Below are 19969 nucleotides of genomic sequence, written 5' to 3' on the forward strand. Positions count from 1 at the left end.
ACACCAGATTCACAAGTGTATGGCTTGCACAGAATGACCAGCGAGACAAGTTTCTTCTGATAATTCACAATTGCTTTATTGAATCACCCACAACCCCACAGTACAAAACCCAAAATTTAAAACAACCTGTTCCCAGTACCAAAGTCACTACGACTCAGGTTTAAACTTACAAAAACATAGGCAAAACACCATGTCTTGTCCTGAAACCTTAAGAAAAAACCCTCAGACCAATATCACCAAGATATGGCTGAAACAAGTTACAAGGTACCAGCAAAAAAACACTCAAGTTTTCACCCTAAGCCTTCACAAAACCCTAAGAGCAATATCACTGTGATTTGGCTGAAACGTACAATCCCCAACACGGCTGGTCTGTCCAGTGTTGACTGTAGGCCTGAGTCAAGGTGATCAAACTCAACCCTTCTTCCGACTGCAGCCCAAAACCTTCAGGCCAATATCACCACAATATGGTTGAAAACACTTACAATCCCCAACACGGCTGGTCTGTCCAGTGTTGAATGTAGGCTTGAGCCAAGGTGATCAGCCCGACCCTTCTTCCAACTGCAGCCCAGATACTCAGATCTGTTCTTCTTAAGTAATAATTTAACTCAGACATGTCAAAACACATTTCCTGTTGTTCCAATGTCCATTTAGTTGATTCCAAGCAAAGTCCAGACAAATATCATCAGCTTGTGCTGGTTTAAACAATACAGGGTTTTCCATGGAAGATGTATCCAGACGAATGTTATCAGCTCTCATTGATCAATTCTCCTGCTGTTTGAGGTGGCACAGTAACAGCACCTGGCTCCAAAGTTAATGAGGGCTTGAATGACCCTATTCCAGCACTATTGTCTGTGGTGCAGACCTTAGTTGCATAATTCCTTGAGTGTGTTGTATTGATGACATGTCCTTTGTGCCATTGTATTGGGTAATCAGACTTCTTGATTGCATTAGTTGATGACAGGTGATGGCATTTCCCTGGTACCATGGTTCCTGATAGCAGTCAGTCAATGTCCAAACCCTTTTGATGGGTCTTTGTTTTTTCACTAAATGTCCGAATTAACCTCTTGCTACCCAGCCTTGTACTGCTGACTGCTGCTTATCTTTTTGTAATTTATAGTTCCAATCATAAGGTCAAAGCATGTCCGTGGGTTTGAAATTATGTTCCATAAATTTCCCAATTGGAGGGGATTTCGATCTTACATCTGATTCACATTTATATAGTGGCTTTCATAACCTCACAATGTACCAAAGCTTTTTACAGCCAATGAAGTACTTTTGAAGTATAATTACTGTTGTCATGTAGGTTAAGTTTGTGTCCAAACAATTTTCCACCAGATCTCCTGGTATGAAATGGAAGAATTCCTCTTACCCATAACAACATTGAAAATCAAGCTGTGATGTGAATGTGTGTCAAAAAGGGAAAACAGTTGCAGAATTGTTGCTGATTACACTGGAGAAGTCAGCCTCATGGTGAGCAAGTCTTTTTGCCAAAACCTCTTGCATGAAGACTTGGATTAAGCAGTGTGAATGAATAAGCTTGTTATATAACATTTGATTTGGATATCTGGAACATCAAAGTGTCAGACTTGTCATAATCTGCTCTGTCCACATTGAATGCGGATACCCATCACACACCTTAAAAAGAAACTTTCAAACCTGCATGACAATTTCTGGAAGGGTTTGCTTGGAAGAAAATTATGAGAATATATGCTTATATATTCATAACTCTGTTCCAACCATGATTAGTGTGTAGAGAGGCAGGCAACTGGTGAAGCCAACATTTGATGGGAAATAGTGTGTGCCCATAATGTGGTCAGGAGGATGGTAGCAATACACTTGCATATTTTATGATGAACCATGCTGGTTGTGAAGAGTTCCAGGTACATGCAATTTAGTCAGGACCCAATCCAAGGTTGTTAGTTGTCTAATGACTATCCCTCCTGGGAGCAGAGTGGATGGTAATAAAGTGGATAAAGGTAGGCAGGATCTCTGTGGCTAAGGTGGCTTCAAGAAAACATGCCCAACATTAGAGGTTTGGAGCCAAGTCAAATGTCTATGGCTGAATTAATAATTCAGTGTTGGAACCATATAAATTACAGTACTTCAGGGCATTGCTCATGCTTAATACAGCTTACTAATGGAACCTAAAGGAGCACATCTAATAATGGAGGAATGGGATTCTTTCTCTTTGGCTCCACAGGTCTCTGGGTAAGCAGTGGGAAGTTCTCTAGTGTTTTCTAGGAGTAGATTGCGGAATTTTAGCTGTATGCCTAAGAGCCCTTAAGTCTTGGATATGGCAACTTGTGCTTAAGTTCTCTAGAGTTAGATAAGTGGGATACCTTTCTATAGGGAGAGTGTGCGCATTCCATATTGGGTAAAAGTAAATTCTATTGGATTGCTCAGTTGCAAGACTCTAAACATTGCGAGGTGTGCAGGCAATGTTAGTCACCCAGATTACTTATACAAAAAGACCATAATGACAGAGGAAGAGAACTTGGATGCAAGTCTTGAAATGTGCTAACTACTTTCACAAAAGGCAGTTAATATGATCAACAGACAGTCAATAGATTTGTGTAGATGCAGGAAACACATGAAATGGCCTATACATTAGGGGTTATCACCCGGGGGTCCATGGCCTCCTCTGGGCCTGCCAAAATAAAATGAATGAATGTGATTATAGTCAGAATCTGAGTTGGAAGTAGTGGCCAAGATACATTTTTAACCAAATATGCCATTGAATGACAGTGAATCAAAGCTGGAGCTTTTGTGTTTGCACAAGTTTTGGTTGAATGTAGAGGGAGGGGAAAATATCAAGCGAGGCAGCAGTGGAGGTTGGTGCTTGGTAACAGCGCATTGAGGAAGACAGTTAATGAGTCCTTGGCCCTAGTGTTGGATGGTTATAGCCATTTCCCACAGGCCCAAAATTTGGAAAAATGTTCAGATGTCTTTGGAGTCAGTGTATGCATGTGCCATTTGAGCAGAAAAACATGGGGACAAATCAGGGCATGTTATTGCTATGGGGTTAAATTGTATGCAACTAAATCATTAATGCAGAGCTTGTATGTTTACAGTATGATTTTGTAATTTGTGAATTTACAAGAGTGGGAAAGCTGCAATTGAATTACTATCTGCTATACCATTAGGAATTAGGACACTTTCCAGTACCATATTTATGCAGAATATGCATTATAAAAAATGCTTGCTTAATGTGCAAAGAGCTTTCAAATTGGAAGGATAATTATGTGAAATGTCTTTGGCCGGTTAGAGTGCGGAGAAAAGAGAGAATCTCGGCCGAAGAACAGGAAAGATTGGAGGAAAGCAGTCAAGTTGCAAGTAAAACAAAATAATAAATACGTTTAATCATACAGCAAATTTTTATATAGAATAAATTGTTGCATTACAGGGGTCATGAAATTTTTATAACATGGCTGGGGGTCTAGGTGGTGGTGGCGGCGCTCAGAAACATAAAGGTTGAGAACCCCTGCATTGCACTGTATCAAAGTCATTCAGCAAATTATTTGAGAAAAGGTAATAAACAGCTAAAATGGAGCTCTGAGAATGGATTGGAAAGTGGATGAAGGAATCTATTGGGAAAATCATGGAGGCATTTATTGTCTAATTGGACACTTTGAAAGTTGCACAGTTCTAAATGACACAGATATCCAGCTCCTTTGAGTAAAATAAAATGAGGAAAAATCCAAGCTTTTTTTTAAACTTTGTTAGGAGTTAAAAGTGTATATTTAATTATCCTTGCAAAAGTTGTCTAAAGTGTACATTATATACATCTCTCTATATACCTTTCTCTTTGTCCTCTATATCTATCTATTGATCTGAAATATGAGAAAAAACAGAAATGCTGGAAATAGCACTTAAAAGGTTAATTTATGAGTGAGCAGGAATTAGCCACCCAGCAGACCATGGGATGCGTATGTTACATATAAGTTGTACTGCCCTGCTGCTGCTGTTGTTTCTGTCCTACTGCACCCACAGTGATGATAAAACATCTGTGCTCCTAAAGCTAAGTATAAGGCTAAGCACTTGTTTCCATCATTTCATTATTATAATGCTTCAGATCACATAAAAGGTTTCTTGCTTAGTAACTCTGACAATTTCTGATTTAAAATTTAACTGCATAATGCATTTTTTTCATAAGACTAGTGTTATATGGCAGGAAACAAAATAATCAGTTATAATTGGAAGTAGGTTTCCAATTAAGGCATAAGCATGTAAGAAATAGGAGCAGTAGTAGGCCACTCAGCCTCCTGGGCCTACTCTGCCATTCAGTAAGATCATGGTTGATCTGATTGTGACCTTAACTCCACTTTCCTGATGACCCTCATAACCCTCGACTCCCTTCAATCAAAAATCCGTCCAGTTCAGCCTTGAATGTATTCAAAGACCTCTCCTCCAGTGCTTCCTGGGGAAGAGAATTCCAAAATACTATCAACACTGAGAGAAGAAATTCCTCCTCATCTCCATCTGAAATGGAAGACTCCTTATTTTGAAACTCTGCCCTTTAGTTCTAGGTTCTCCCATGAGGAGAAATATCCTTTCAGCATCTACCCTGTCAAGACCCCTCAGAATGTTATGTATTCCAATAAGATCGTTTCTTCTTCAAAACTCCAATGCGTATGGGCCCAACCCATTCAACCTTTCCTCAAGTTAATCCCAGGAATCAGCCTTGTGAGTTTTTTTAAATGGCTTCCAATGCAAGTATGTCCCTCCTTTAAGTAAGGTGACCAAAACTGTATTTATTCTGAGTACTCCTTTCTCCATCCCCACCTTTGCCTTCCTGAGTTTTCTTCCCTTCCTTCCTGATGTGCTGAACCTTGCTGGGTTTGGTCCATTGGCACTGGCAGCTATCCCAAGTATATGGCAAATTGCCATTCTTCATGTGCAAATCTGGACGTGAATTAGCAGCCTATTTGACTCTGAAAAGTAGCACAGCTGCATGCAATTCTATCCCTACTCTGGAATGTTGAGGCTATTTATAATGGACAAACTGCTTCAGAGGTGTGCTAACTTAGCACAGATGGGAGATCTGACATGGGAACCTTCTGGAATTTCATGTAGCAGTGCCTTTGTGCACTATGCCACCAGGGCAACCTTGAAAGTGCAGTGGGAGACGTTGCAATTCCCATTAAATTTTATTTTATTTTATTACTCATTAATACTTGAAAATTATTATGGGTTATTTAGGCCAGGATCCAGTGCTGGTAACATGATGTGATAAAGGCCACTTGAGAGTTTCTGAATTGCACTGTTTTAAATGAAAACTCCACACACTATGCAGTTTTGGAATATAAATAAATCAAGTGACTTGGGAAACAGCTTCAGTTCTATTCTACAGAGGTATCACTGTAACAATGGAGCTATACATAAATCAGCAAATGCTGAGAGTACAAGAATTGTTGATAGGACAGTCCATTAGCCAACCTGCCAAAAATCGGTTGGTCAGCATTTAGGGAACAGAATTTGCATTAGCTAGTCCCTTTTCCCCTCTGTGGCACTCCTCCACTGTCCTGCTCCTTCTGGAGTCTGCACTATGGGCAAAATTTTCTGTTTGACGTGCAGGGGGGTGGGCCTGCATGTCTGCGCGTAAAATGATGCGCGGTGACGTCACCGCACACCATGGTGATATTTCGCTGGGTGGGCACACAATGAAGCCGGACGCACGCCCGCCATTAATTAAGGGGCCAGTTAAGGCCCATTAGCGTTCAATCAATGCCGATTTTTCGCTGCCTGTGAGATCTTCGGGTCGGCACACGGGCGCAACAGGCAGGTGGGTAAGAGAATTTTCTATTAACCTCATCCACAGGCGGGATAAGAGGGCTCAATGGGGTCGTGAATCTGCTTTGTGAAGTATTTGTTGGAGAAAGTTTTTTAAACTTGCCTGTGTGATCTGCAGTACTTCAGAACACATCCCAGAAGCTTTTTCTGGGCTTTTAACCTTCAGGTCGGCACTCTGCAGTGAGGAATCTTTTTGGGCCTGTAGGTTTCAGGAAGCCTTCACTTAGCCTGGGTATGGGATCTGATCTCTCCACTGGAGGCAGCTCCTCTGAGGAGGAAGGAAGGGCTAGAAGGAGGAGGAGGCCAGGAGTGCACATTCAGCCTCCAGGGGAGCCACCTTTGGGAGTACAGGCGCAGGCACAAGTGGCACAGGGCCAAGAGGTAGTCCAAGGCGGAAGGGCTGCAGAAGACGCCACTCTCCTGCTGCCAGGGTTTACAGGCAGCGAAGCAGTTACCTCAATATGTCTGAGGTGCAGTGCCAAAGGAGGCTCCGGCTGTCAAGGGAGACAGTTAACTATATCTGTCAGATGATTGGTCCTGTGATCTCCCCTAACTGTGTGGGCGGACACCCCATGCCAGTGGCTCTGAAGGTCACAGCTGCCCTCAACTTCTATGCCCCTGGCTTATTCCAGGGCTGGGTGGGTGATCTTTGCAGTGTCTCCCAATCAGCTGAACACACTTGTGTCAACCAGGTGACAGACGCTCTGTTCAGGTGTGCATTGACCTTCATCCATTTCCGCTGGGAACAGGCAAGCCAGACACAGCGAGCCAGAGGCTTCGCGGCCATTGCTGGCTTCCCCGTGTCCAGGGTGCTATAGACTGCACACATGTGGCCATCGAGGCACCAGCAGGCAAGCCCGATGCCTTTGTCAACAGGAGGAGCTTCCACTCCATGAATGTGCAGATAGTGTGTGACCCCAGGATGCTGATTTTACAAGTCTGTGCAAGGTACCCAGGCAGCTCCCACGACACCTACATCCTCAGACACTCCCAGGTGCCAGGGCTCTTCAGTGCACCAGCCCGGCTTGATGGATGGCTGTTGGGTGACAAGGGCTATCCCCTCAGAAGGTGGCTCATGACACCTCTCCGCCATCCAAGAACAGAAGCTGAGCAGTGGTACAATAGGAGCCACCCCTCCACAAGGGTGGAGAGAGCCATTGGTCTTCTCAAGATGCGCTTCCGATGCCTGGACCGCTCAGGGGGCGCACTCCAGTACCCCCCAGATCGTGACTCGGTGATAGTGGTTGCATGTTGCGCTTTCCACAATCTTGCGCTGGAAAGGGTGGACGCGGTGGACGATGAAGACGTCGACGGAGTGTCTGCGGCTGCGCATGATGAGTCTAGCAGTGATTCCGAGGATGAGCATACACAGGGAAATGATGAGGGGGTAGACGCTGACCCGGGACTACCCCAAGGAGGCAGGGACACCCGGGATGCTTAAATCCAATGAACCTTCAGCGAGCACAGATGGATCACCAGGACCAACCTTGCCTGGCGCCTCAATACTCGACACCTAAGTGCAAAATCTGCCAAGTCATCAGCAGGAACTGAGGGCCTTGTATGTAAAATTGAATGTGCAAAGAAACACTCATGACACTTTTCTTAAACATACACATGCAGAAGAAACGAGCCAATCTCAGCCATGGTCACACATCTGGCATTTAATGTGTGATTCAGAAATTCTCACAATTATTAAATGCTAGTGTAAGCAATCAAAAATAAATCATAAGGACCTAATCTCAGGCCAACACAAAAGCACCAGTGAAAAATCCGTGGTGTGCCTAATGTGCCTTGTGCTTTTGTTTCTGGGTGCTACGTCTTGGTGCTGCCCTATCACTTGGAGTGGCATCTGAGCTGGTCTGCTGACTCTGCTGTCCTGTTGGCCTTGATGACTTTGGCAGTTGTCCTCTGTCCCATGGAGCCTGTGCTGGCCCCACCTGGGAGGGAGCTGCCAGTTCCACAGCTGGCATCTCCCCAGTCGTCACAGCCTCACTGGATGATACGGTCATCTGGAGCGCCCTGAGAGGAACCCGCAGAGACGATAGGCAGCTGCTGCGCTAACGTGAGGTCCTCCGACCTCTCTGCTCACCGTGGATGGATGGGCAACGAGCTGGGAAGCTTGATGCCCACACCATCTCCAACACTGGCAGTGACCAGCTGAGATCATTGCTGATGTGAGGACTTGCTGGTCAGAGTGCATCCCCAGGAAGCCCTGGGGGGTTTCCTGGAGTAAGCTCTCCAGGAAAGTCGTCACTCTCTCCATGGAGGACGTGTGGAGCTCGGACATGTGGCTCATTGCTTCGTCGAGCGTCCACGTAGACCCTTTCACCACGGTGACCATGCCAAGCATAGCCTCATGTATCACAGCCAGATGCTCCCGCACACTTGGCCGCATTTCCTGCAGCTGCTGCGTCGCGGATGACTCCAGAGGCACATCATCAGGCAACGACTGAGCATGTGCCTGGTCCCCTGCAGTCCTCTGACTGCTGGCGCCATGGGCACTCTCTCTGCCAGCTCCTCAAGCGACTGTGAAGTGCCCTCACCACTGTGCCCCGGGACACTAGCCGATATTCCAATTCCCACCGAGGTGCTAGTATCTGCGCTGGTGCCTGCCTCGCAGAAATGGTGTGACGCTGGTGAGACTTCAGGTCCCTTAGGAGTGAAAGGGGGGCATCTGCTGCTCCTCCTCCCAGCTGTGCTCTGATGATGCTGAAATGAAGAACAAGGACAATGGATCAGTTAGCGTGCACACACTGACAAAGTTCATCCCTGTCCCCCCAGCTCATTATGCGCTCAACCTTCCAGAACCAATTGACAGGAAAATTGTTGGGGTGGTAAATAGTGTGGAGGATACCCTTAGATTACAGGAGGATATAGACGGGCTGGTCAGATGGGCTGATCAGTGGCAAATGAATTTAATGTGGATAAGTGTGAGATGATGCACTTGGGCAGGACAAACAAGGCACGGGAATACACGATGAATGGTAGGACCCTGGGAAGTAACAAGTATCAGGGGGACCTCGGTGTGCATGTCCACTGGTCCCTTAAGGCAACGGGACAGGTAGATAAGGTGGTTAAGAAGGCAGATGGGATACTTGCCTTTATTAGCCGAGGCATAAAATATAAGAGCAGTTAAGTTATGCTGGAACTGTATAAAACGTTGGTTAGGCCACAGCTAGAGTATTGCATGCAGTTCTGGAATCCGTATTATGGGAGGGATGTGATTGCATTGGAAAGAGTGCAGAGGAGATTTACCAGGATGTTGCCTGGGCTGGAGAGTTTTAGTTATGAGGAGAGATTAGATAGATTGGGGTTATTTTCCCTGGAGCAGAGGAGATTGAGAGGGGACATGATTGAGGTGCATAAAATTATGAGGGGCATAGGTAGACAGGAAGGAACTTTTCCCCTTGGTGGAGGGATCAATAACCATGGGGCATAGATTTAAGGTAATGGGCAGGAGGTTTAGAGCGGATGTGAGGAAGAATTTTTTCACCCAGAGGGTGGTGGGAATCTGGAACACACTGCCTGAAAGGTTGGTAGAGGCAGAAATCCTCATAACATTTAAGAAGTATTTGGATGTGCACTTGTGATGCCATGGCATACAAGGCTATGGGCCTAGTGCTGGAAAATGGGATTAGAATAGTTAGGTACTTGTTTGACTGACGCAGACTTGATGGTCCGAAGAGCTCTAGACCTCCATGACTGTATGACACTATGTCCCAGCAATTTTGCAACAATAACTAATTTAACAATTTTCAGTTCAATGGCTGTTGGGAGGACAATGCGGACCTCACTGTTGGCCTTAAATAGCAGGCTGTGCCACTCCAACCTCACCGACACCAGTAGAGCTGGGTGAATGGTGCCTCTCCAGCTCAAGGGCCTCCTGTTCGAAATGGCTTAACATGGAGAGCTGTGCCTGGCCGCCTCCAGTCCTTGCATGCTCGGATGCATTATGAGCATTCTTCTCCTGAAAAAAGAGAGAAGACCATTCATTAGGGCAAATTGTACATGGACTCTGCTTGCGCGTGCCACACCCCAACCGGAGTGGGGCATATCAGGCCTCCAATGCCCCCTCTCTCTGCTGCTGCTGATTACTCAGACTAAGATGCTAGGTCTGCTCCCCACCCCCCCTTGGTCACATGCTGCGCACATCACATTAGGAACCATACGGTATTTCCTCCCATAGCAAGGAGGCGCAACCACGTGTAGCTTAGAGGACAGCAGATGGTTCTTTGCCATGACACCTTGAGGCTCCCCTTCCACCATCTCATTGCCCTGAATAGGACATGTCTTGGGTTCTGAGTATGTGCCTAGCTGCAACTCCTCCAGGTTGCCCCCAAACTAATCATGCGCGATTAAGAACAACAGATGGTGCGGGAGAGAACCCATCTCCTCATGACCCACTCAGGCTGACCTCAGCATGGGCACTATCTGCTTGGCTACCCAGCAAAGGAAAAATGACAGTACAATTTCTTGTACTGGCTGTCTGAGGAGCAATGTGACAAATGAGAGACTGGTTGAGAAAGGGAGGTAAGGTGGAGCTGGATGTTGTCAGGATACATATGGCACTTCATTCGTATGCTGATGCCACTGAGGGGCAGCATGTAGATGAGAAATTCATCAACATCCTCCATCTGCTGCACGATGATATGCAAGCCATGATCCTTACCAATGGATCTGCTGCAGACCCAATACAAGTGCAAACTGGGGTCAAACAAAGCTGTGTCATCGCACCTGCACTCTTTTCCATCTTCCTCGCTGCAACACTCCACCCCAACTCCATGAAGCAATGCTCCAGAGTGAAGCTACTCTACAGGATGAGCGAGAAACCGACACTTCCATATCAGAACCAAGATCACCCCAACCTCTGTCTTCGAGCTACAGCATGCTGACGACACTTGTGTATGCGCACACGCAGAGGCTGAGCTTCAAACTATCTTCAACGAATTCACGAAGGTGTATGAAAGAATGGGCCTTAGGCTAAATAACTGAAAGACAAAGGTTCTCTATCAGCCTGCTGTGCAACACTGCCCCCTGACTATCGAGATCCACAGCGAACCATTAGACAACATTGATCATTTCTTATACGTTGGGAGCCCCCTCAGTGAGGGTGGACATTGACGATGAAACTCAACATTGCCTACAGTGTGCCAATGCAGCCTTCAGTCTGAGGAAAAGAGTGTTCGATGACAAAGACCTCAAATAGCATGCCTGACACAAGACTCCCAAAACAAACTCTCTGCTCCGAACTTTGTCACGGCAAGCAGTTACCAGGAGGGTCGAAGGAATGTTTCAGGGATGTCCTCGAAACCTCCCCATCAATTTGTGGAAACCTCTTGCTCGAGACTGCCGAAAATGGAGAAGAAGCATCTGCGAAGGTGCTAACCATTTTGAATGTCTCCGGCAGACCCAGGTGGAGGCCAAGCGCAAACAGCGGAAGGACCATACCAAAATCTGAGCTACTCACCCACCCGTCTTATCACACATTACCTGTCCCACCTGTTGCAGAATGTGCGGATCCAGCATTGGACTTTTTAGTTACCTCAACCCACAACACCGGAGTGGAAGAAAGCCATCCTCGGTCCAGAGGGACTGCCTAAGAAGACGAAAAAGAAGAAGATGAAGAGATGAGAAATTGTGAACCTTAGCTGTAACACCTCCAAGGCAATTGTATCCTTCCTCAGATATGGAGACCGAACCTTCACTGTTGCTGGGTCAAAATCCTGGAAAACCCTCTCTAACAGCACTGTGGGTGTACCTACACCACAGGGACTGCAGCGGTTCAAGAAGGTAGCCCACCACCACCTTCTCAAGGACAATTAGGATGGGCAATAAATGTTGGCCTAGCCAACAATACCCACATCCTGTAAATTAATAAAAAAATGTACTCCAGGTGTGGTCACACCAAAGTCCTATTCCAATTGTAGCAAGACTTCCTTGTTCTTATACTCCAAGCTCCTTGCAAAAAAGCCAACATGCAGTTTGCATTCTAATTGCTTGTTGTACTTGCATGCTAACTTTGTTTTCCTTGTACAAGAGCCCTTAAATCTTTTATAAATGTCAACATTTGCAAGTTACATGCCTTTTTTTTATTTAAAAAAATCTGCTTTTCTATTCTTACTACTAAAGTGAATAACCTCACACTCCCCCACATTAGACTACATCAGCCATATTGTTGCCCATTCACTCAACCTGTTCATATCTCTCTGCAGCCTCTTGTGTCCTCTTCACAGCTTACTTAGCTTTGTATCGTCAGCAAACTTGGATAGATTACTCTTGTTCTCTATGTTTAAGTAATTGATATAGATTACAAAGCTGAGGCCCCAGCACTGATCCTTATGGCACCCCACTAGTTATAGTCTGCCACTTAAAAATGACCCATTTTACCTTACTCTCTGCTTCTTGTCTGTTAACCAGTCCTCCATCCATGCAAATATATTACCAACTCCATGAGCCCTTATCTTGCGTATTAAACTTTTACGTGGTTCTGTCCTGCTTACTAACAGCATGTCACATTCATAACTTTTAAAAATAAGTGTTATATTCATAACTTTTAAAAATACGCACTTCATTCAATGTAGAATCTTTGAATTGACTTAAAATGGATGATGTACCCCAAAATGGTCACCAGAGGTCAGATGACCTGGTCTGTGTATTCCAAGAACTAACCCACTGGGCAGGATTTTCTGCTCGGTGTGCGGGAGGGCGCCTGATATGCTTGAATGCCCCGATGTCATCGTGCATTCTTACGATATTTCGGTAGGCAGGCGCCTGTGAGAGTCGGCAGTGCGCCCACCGACAATTAAGAGACTTATTAAGGACATTAATCAGTTAATTTACCTGTATTTTTTGCTGCCCGTCCAACGTTATGGTTGGCGGGAGGGCAAATCAGCCAGGTGGCCTTTGGATTTTTGAGGAAACCTCATCCACGGGTTAAATTTAAAAAAAATGTTTTGACATAATTTTTATTAATGTTTATGTTCCTGTGATTGAGTCCTGTATGGGGACATTTTTTTCAGATTTTCAAGATCTATATTTTTGATTTTAAAATTCTTCAGCTCCCTGAGGCAGCTCTCTACCTTCAGGGAGCTTTCAGTGCACGTTCCCCCACGCTGCGCAGACTTCAGCGCACGCCCTCCTCCTGCCCCACCCTGGCAGCGCAGAGTTTCTCAGCCCGTCTTTCATGCTGGCTGGCTGTTAATTGGCCAACCAGCGTGAAATAGCGGTCGGGGCCGATCGTGGGCAGCGGGCCATTTCCCGGCTGCTCCCAGGCCTGCCCACAGCCCGCCTGACGACCCGAAAATTCTGCCCACTGTCTCAAAAGAACAAAAGGTGCATTCCAGACAAAAAGGTGTTAATTACACATGTCCTGAAAGACCATCAGAAAGCATTCCTGAATTGAACTGGTCTTTTTGAAAAGAAATTTAAGAAATTGTTTTAACCCATCAAGGTGGATGCCTTAAATCAAGGAGACAGTAATTCAGAAACAATAATGTGGCTTATCAATCTAAGAACACTGCCATATTTGGTAAAGAAACCACAATTGTGAGAAGTCACATGGTGGAGCAGCCATGTTTGTCCCTCTGAATCTTTAACTAAGAAATGCTGTCTGCAGAGAAAAAGAGACACAGAAAAGGCAGTTAACATTAGTGCCTGAGAAAGATCTGAAGACTGTAATATTGTAAAATCTCCAAACCTGTTTTCAGTTCCACCAAGATAGCAAACTGACTCCCTCGTAATCAGACTACAAGAAACTGACTTTGTGACCTACAGAAAGTCCATCAATTTGAGAAAATCCTGCTAACAACTTTGACACATGACTTCAGCTGTTGAATTCTGTCAAGAAGATATAATAATTCTCATAATGTTATTGGAATTTATTGTAAGATAGAGTAATAGTGGGATGTGTCTATGTATCTGTGTGTGTGTGACTTAATTGAATTAGTCTGGGTGCTTTGATCTAAGAGGAGAGATTAGGTTTAAAATGTAATTAGGTAAACAGGGGAAGTTTAAAAACATAGTTGTCAAGGGAACATTTGCACTTTTAAATAAACCAGACTAGATTGTTTTCAAAGGAGGGGTGAAATGTGTCCCCTAACCAGGTGAAGTTTAGAAACAGTATGTTTATTTTTCCCAAAGATTACTGATAAAACTTAGTGCTATGAGAGGGTTTTATGATCAAGGAGATAAAGTCCATGGACATAATGAAACAATGGATATTTGCATTCAAAGAGGAAAATATGTATAAAGGAGCAAAGGCTGCGTGTCAGGGAAGGCATTTTTAAGATCTTAGAAGTGTGTGAAAAGCCTCCAGCATCTATGCCTCAAGCTGCTGTCTTCAAAGGACTGAAGTTAAGAAAACTCACTTGGAATTAGACTTGTTCACTGTATCATGTTTCTTTGCCTGGGCCTTTTGAAATCTATGTGTCTTACTGTTGCTTAACGAAAGTATAACTAGGAGTTAGATTGTTTAGAGGATTTAGAAGTTATCATAGTAGTAATTTGTAGATCTCTGTATGTATTTAAAATCATTTTTCTTATTAATAAATGTTTAATCTAGTTTTATAAAAACCTGTAAGGTTTTGGTGGCCTTAGTACTACTGAATTCAAGGCATGCATCTCGAAATTTATACAAATTGAAAATTAGTTGTGACAGTTGTTTCACGTCTCCCTCTGGGATTTGAGCAGCTCAGCATGTACCATCGGCTGTGTCATAACAATTCATCTAAACTGCACTTTGGGTGTGAAGAAGACATTCCATCAGGCTTGCAACATACTTCCAAATCAAGGCAGCCACATGAATTATGAACTATTACTACTTTTTATACTGCAACTCACCTCCTGACTGCCCAAAGCTTGTCTACCATCTATCAGACACAGGTCAGGAGTGTGATGGAATACTCTCCACTTCTCTGGATGAGTGCAGCTCTAGCAACAAGAAGCTTGACACTATCCAGGACAAAGCAGTCTGCTTGATTGGCATCCACAAACATTCACTCCCTCCACCACCGATGCACAGTGGCAGCAGTGTGTACCATCTACAAATGCACTGCAGGAACTCACCAAGACTTCTTAGGCTTCTTCACCTTTCAAACCCATGACTACTACCATCTAAAAGGACAAGGGTAACAGATACATGGGAACACCACCACCTACAATTTGCCCTCCAAGCCACTCACCGTGCTGACTTGGAAATATATCGCAATTCCTTCACTGTCGCTAGGTCAAAATCCTGGAACTCCCTCCCCAACAGCACTGTGGGTGTACCTACACCACATGGACTTCAGCAGTTCAAGAAGGCAGCTCACCACCACCTTCTCAAAGGGCAATTAGATATGGGCGATAGCTGGCCTAGCTAGTGACACCCACATCCCATGAATAAATAAAAAAACGTTTTTGCAAAACTTTTTTTCTGCTGATATTAATTACTTTAGGTTCCTCATTCATATTAGCACATTGATTACCCTTGATTTCTGGTATCTAATTTGTGTCTTCTACTGTGAAGTCAGCACACAATATTTGCTCAATGTCCCTGCCGTTTCCTCATTCCCCAAGTGAATTTGTCCTACCTCTCCCTCTTCGGGACAAACGTTTACTGAGTTATTCTCCTACTTTTTATATATTTGTAAAAGCTCTTATAATTTGTTCCTATAATGCTGGCTAATTTTTTCCATTCTATTTTTCCCTTATTATTAACGTTTGGTCATCCTTTGCTAGTTTCTAAAATTTTTCCAATACTCAGGCTTACTGCTATTTTTTGCAACATTATTTTAATCTAATACTCTCCTTAACCTCCTTAATAAGCCGTGGATGAGTTTTTCTTGCTAATGTATTTTTGATGAAAAAAGAGACATGCTGTCACAGATTTTTGTCTCGACAGTCATCAGGACAGAATTGCAAGATACCAAATCTCAAAGGTAACAACAGTTTATGCTACATGAGAAGAGGGTGCTGATTGGTTGGCAAGTGGAATCTGGTAGAGGCGTTGTCATGGAGAATTCACCAGGGAACAGTTAAATGCCAAGCTATTGTTTAAATTCAAGCCAGGCAAATGGGGAACGAACCAAGGAATGGCTATCCCTCAAGCTTTTGTTTAATTGAAAAAGATGAAATATGTGGACATGTTGTATCTGTTTGCAAAGGACAGGGCCCTGTGTGTAAATATATGTAGCTCTTAGCACGCCTAAGTGAGCCACACTGTGAGCCGACTGATAATCTTAATTTGGTTGTCAGTGTAATTAGCACAATTGTGATTATTTAGTAAGTGTTGGCCAATCGCAGGTGTACTTAAAAATGAAGTGCCAGCCAGGTGACGCTACAACACAGGACTACATGCATGTTAAAGATGGGAACAGCATGCTATAGATGGAGTTTAGCAATCCCACGACCAATGGGATCAAATCAAAGCTCTGCAATTCTGCCACATCCGTCATAAATAGAGGTGAACAATTAAGCAGCTGCAGAAGAAGAGGCTCCATGAATGTTGCCATCTCTACTCTCATTGATGACTGAGGCCAGCTTGTGAGTGTGAAAGTCAAGGCTGAGGTGTTTGGAACCGCCTTCAGCCAGAAGTGCCGAGTTGATGATTGATCTTGGCCTACTCCTGATGTCCCCACCATCACTGAAGCCAGTCTTCAGACACTCCATGTGATATCAAGAAATGGCTGAGCACACTGAATAGAAAGGGCCTCAACAACATCCCGCCTATACTGTTGAAGTTGTATGCTTCAGAAGGTTAACACCGTCCAGGGCAAAACAATTTGCTTGAGTGGTACCCCATCCAACACCTTATACATTTATTCCCCCCACCACCAGTGCACCATGTCTGTATATGTATTATCTACAAGATGCACTGCAGCAACTTGTCAAGGCTTCTTTAACAGCACCTCCCAAACCCACAACCTCTAACACCTGGAAGGACTGGGGCAGCAGATGCATAGAAACACCACCATCTAGAAATTCCCCTTCCAAATTGCATATCATCTTGATTTCAACATATGTTGAATCATTAAGGATAGGTCAAAATTCTGGAAGTCCCTCCTTAACAGCACAGGGAAGTATCTTCACCACATGGATTGCAGCAGTTCAAGAAGGCATTCTCTCCAGGGCAATTGGGGATGGGCAATTAATCATGGCGTTGTCAGCGACACCCAACTCCTGTGAATGAATGTTTAAAAAAAAAATTCTCAATTCTGTTAATATAATTTTTTTGCTGGCTGAATTCTTGCGTAGCACAATTGCTGCTCAAGTGTTGCGCGTGTGTTTTTCCACTAATTCTGTCCATATAATAGCATGTAAAGTGAGGAGCACATTGATAAATCTTCTCATAGTCATTGATATTTAAACCAGAGAGCTTTCACTTCTGATTTTCATTCCTTAACACCTACTGCATTTTATGTGGTTTGATGAGGAGAAGTTTGGGTGTAGCTCTCAATCCACTGTTGAATAACTTCACTTACTGTACAGCTTGCACATGGGTGAGGTAACAGGATGATTAGCTCATGCAGCATCAATCAATGCCTTTAGGAGATGGAAATGGAGATTATTGGAAAGTAATACGGCCTCGCTGAACTGACAAACGAAATGGACAGTAATAATGCAACCATTAGTAGGATGTTGAAAATTAAAAAGAAGCACCTTGAAACAAATTATTAGTGTCTGTGAGTAATGATTGAAAGTTGAAGACTGGTCTGAAGCAGAGGAATATGTATGCAGAAAGTGCAGCTGTTACCAAATGGCCCTATCATTGCTCGGATAGAGAAATGTTTAAAAACCTCAACTAGAAGTGGAGTGTGAGCTGGAAAAGAAAACCACAAATTGCATCCTGCCCCATTAACCAGGGATTGAGGAATCTGCCACCACACACACGCTGGGTAGAAACTACTGCCCTGAACAACCCAACTGTTCCTTGGCTGTGGCCTCACTCAATGGATGGAAACTGTTCATAATCTGGCTTTGCGGTGCGTCATCAAAAATACCCATCTGCAGTTCTCAGCAGTGAACCCAACAACAATAACTTATAAGTCATCTTTGACTTTAATGGTGTCCTAGAGAATCATCACAATGTGAAAGAACTGAACTTCCCAAGTGACCTCAAAGGAAAAACCTAATGGATAAAATTTCACTCTTTAAAACTTTTACTGTAACAATCAAACCCAAAATCAGCATAAATTAAACATGAATTAATAGGCAAATTACAGTCAATTACAAACTATACATATTAAATGGCAGATACAACTGAGACAAATCTCACAAATTCACTCGACTGGGCGCTTGGCGTATATGTAATCAATCTCAGCTCCAAAGTCCTTCAAAACACACCCTGTCTTTCACATGAAGAATTCTAGCTCCTCCACCTTCCAGGATTTAGCCTGATCCCCAGCCGGCGGCAGCATACAACCAACCAGAGTTCCGCAGGTGTGGTCTTACCAAATGGCACATGTCTGCAAAATAACCAACTCTTATGACAGTCTTGATGGTGTAAATCCACTAATAATATCTTCAAGTAACAGAAACACCTGCAGCAACTGTTCCCAGCTCCTGGATCTAGCTTCTGTCTTCAGCCTGCCTACGATTGGGATCATCATCTGAGCTTGGATGGTTCTGTGCCCTTTTATCTGTTTTCAAAAAGTTTCAGTTTCCCCAGAAGTTTTGGTTTGCAGTCTCGGTTTAAGTTGTAATTTCCCTAGAAATCGGAAGGTTTGGTTACCCCTTTCGGTTACTCCTTTCGATTAGTGTCTGTCTCAAAAAATTCAAGCTTTGAAACCTCAGATTCCATCACAATGTAACAAAATATCTCAAGGCTCTTCACAGGAATGTTATAAAACAAATTAAGACACCAATTCCCTACAGGGATATTAAACAGATAACCAAAAGGTTGGTTGTTGAATTAGGTTTTAAGGAGTCTTAAAGGAGGAAAGAAAAAGCGGAGAGGTTTAGGAAGAGAATTTCAGGGCTTAGGCAACTGAAGGTACAGCCACCAATGATGGAGCAATTAAAATAAGGGATGCTCAAGGGGCCAGAATTAGATGAGCTTCTATATATCTGGGTTGGAGGAAATGACAGAGATTGGGATGGTTGATGCCTTGGTGGGATTTGAAAACGAGGAGACTTTTAAAATTGAGGAGCTGCTTGATGGGGAGCCAATGTAGGTCAGCGAGTACATTCATTCATGGCGGTTGTTCTTTTAAATTATTGATTTGTTAGTGCCCTCTCCTGCCTTAAATTATTTGTAGGTGTACCTGTTCTATGAACTTAATGACTGCTGTTTTTTAAAATAACTTTTTGACTCTAGAATTTTCTATTGTTTTTAAGTATATGCTATTTATTTGACCAAAATATTTTTGCTTGAATAATAGAATTTGTAATTCATTATTCCAAGGATTTTCATTTTCCACTGCAAACTGGAACTAGTATACTGTGCCATAGATGATGTCAGATCCTTTATTCAGAGTGTGATTAATTGACAGCTTCATTGACTGTTTCCTAACCACCGCATATCCCTGCAACAGAAATCTGTCTGATTCAAGCATGTGTTTAAAACGTGAAATTCAGTTGCACCTGGGAAATAAATCATGTGCTGCTGCTATGTTTTCACCCTCTGAATGACGTCAGGATTCATGAATGCCAGCAGCTCTTGTGAGTTATGGGCCTTTCCCATTAGTGGAAGAATCTTAGTAATGCAGCACTACTACTGCAATTTCCTGTTCCACAAAGGGAGAAGGATACTGATCGTGAATTAAGTGGTGCAGATGTGGGACTTCTGCCTGCATATAGATTCACAGCTACAGCTGTCAATTTGTGTTTAACCTTAGTGGTATAATTACATATTCTGTCTGCAGCATATCGCAGGAAATCGCTGATCCTCATTCGACATATGCCTGAAGACTGTGAATGGACACAAGCAGCCATTATTGATGTTTTAACAATGTAAGATTCTTTTTAACCAAGGAGCTTGTTTGCAACACAGATGACTTAATTTGTGAGTAGGTAATAATTTCTGGAAATTCTAAATTGTTTCATATTGTATTTGCAGCGTGTTGCCTTTGAGGTTGAAGTGTAATATGTTCACTTGTTTGCAGTGTTAATTCAAGTTTAAGCATTTATCTGTATCAAATTACTATGAAGTTAAATGACCCACCTTGATATGGTAAAATAGTCAAAATTGCTGCAAGAATTT

At 43.5% G+C, this 19969-nt stretch overlaps 1 protein-coding gene across 7 annotated transcripts in view; it reads left to right on the top strand.

The window, feature by feature from the left end:
* The window catches only part of dagla (diacylglycerol lipase, alpha), a 485173-nt gene that overhangs the window by 81174 nt on the left and 384030 nt on the right, over positions 1–19969 (top strand). The window contains exon 1 of one of the 7 annotated variants that reach the window (XM_078549079.1): positions 19464–19719. The exons of 5 other annotated variants lie outside the window; for them this stretch is intronic. The gene's annotated coding sequence lies outside the window, so the exon portion shown is untranslated. Of the gene's footprint in view, positions 1–19463; positions 19772–19969 lie in introns of those variants that run through there. One more of the 7 variants, XM_078549082.1, reaches the window with a different exon arrangement.

The sequence above is a fragment of the Cetorhinus maximus genome, chromosome 9 (genome assembly GCF_964194155.1).
Source record: "Cetorhinus maximus chromosome 9, sCetMax3.hap1.1, whole genome shotgun sequence".
In the NCBI taxonomy this organism is placed as follows: Eukaryota; Metazoa; Chordata; class Chondrichthyes; order Lamniformes; family Cetorhinidae; genus Cetorhinus; species Cetorhinus maximus.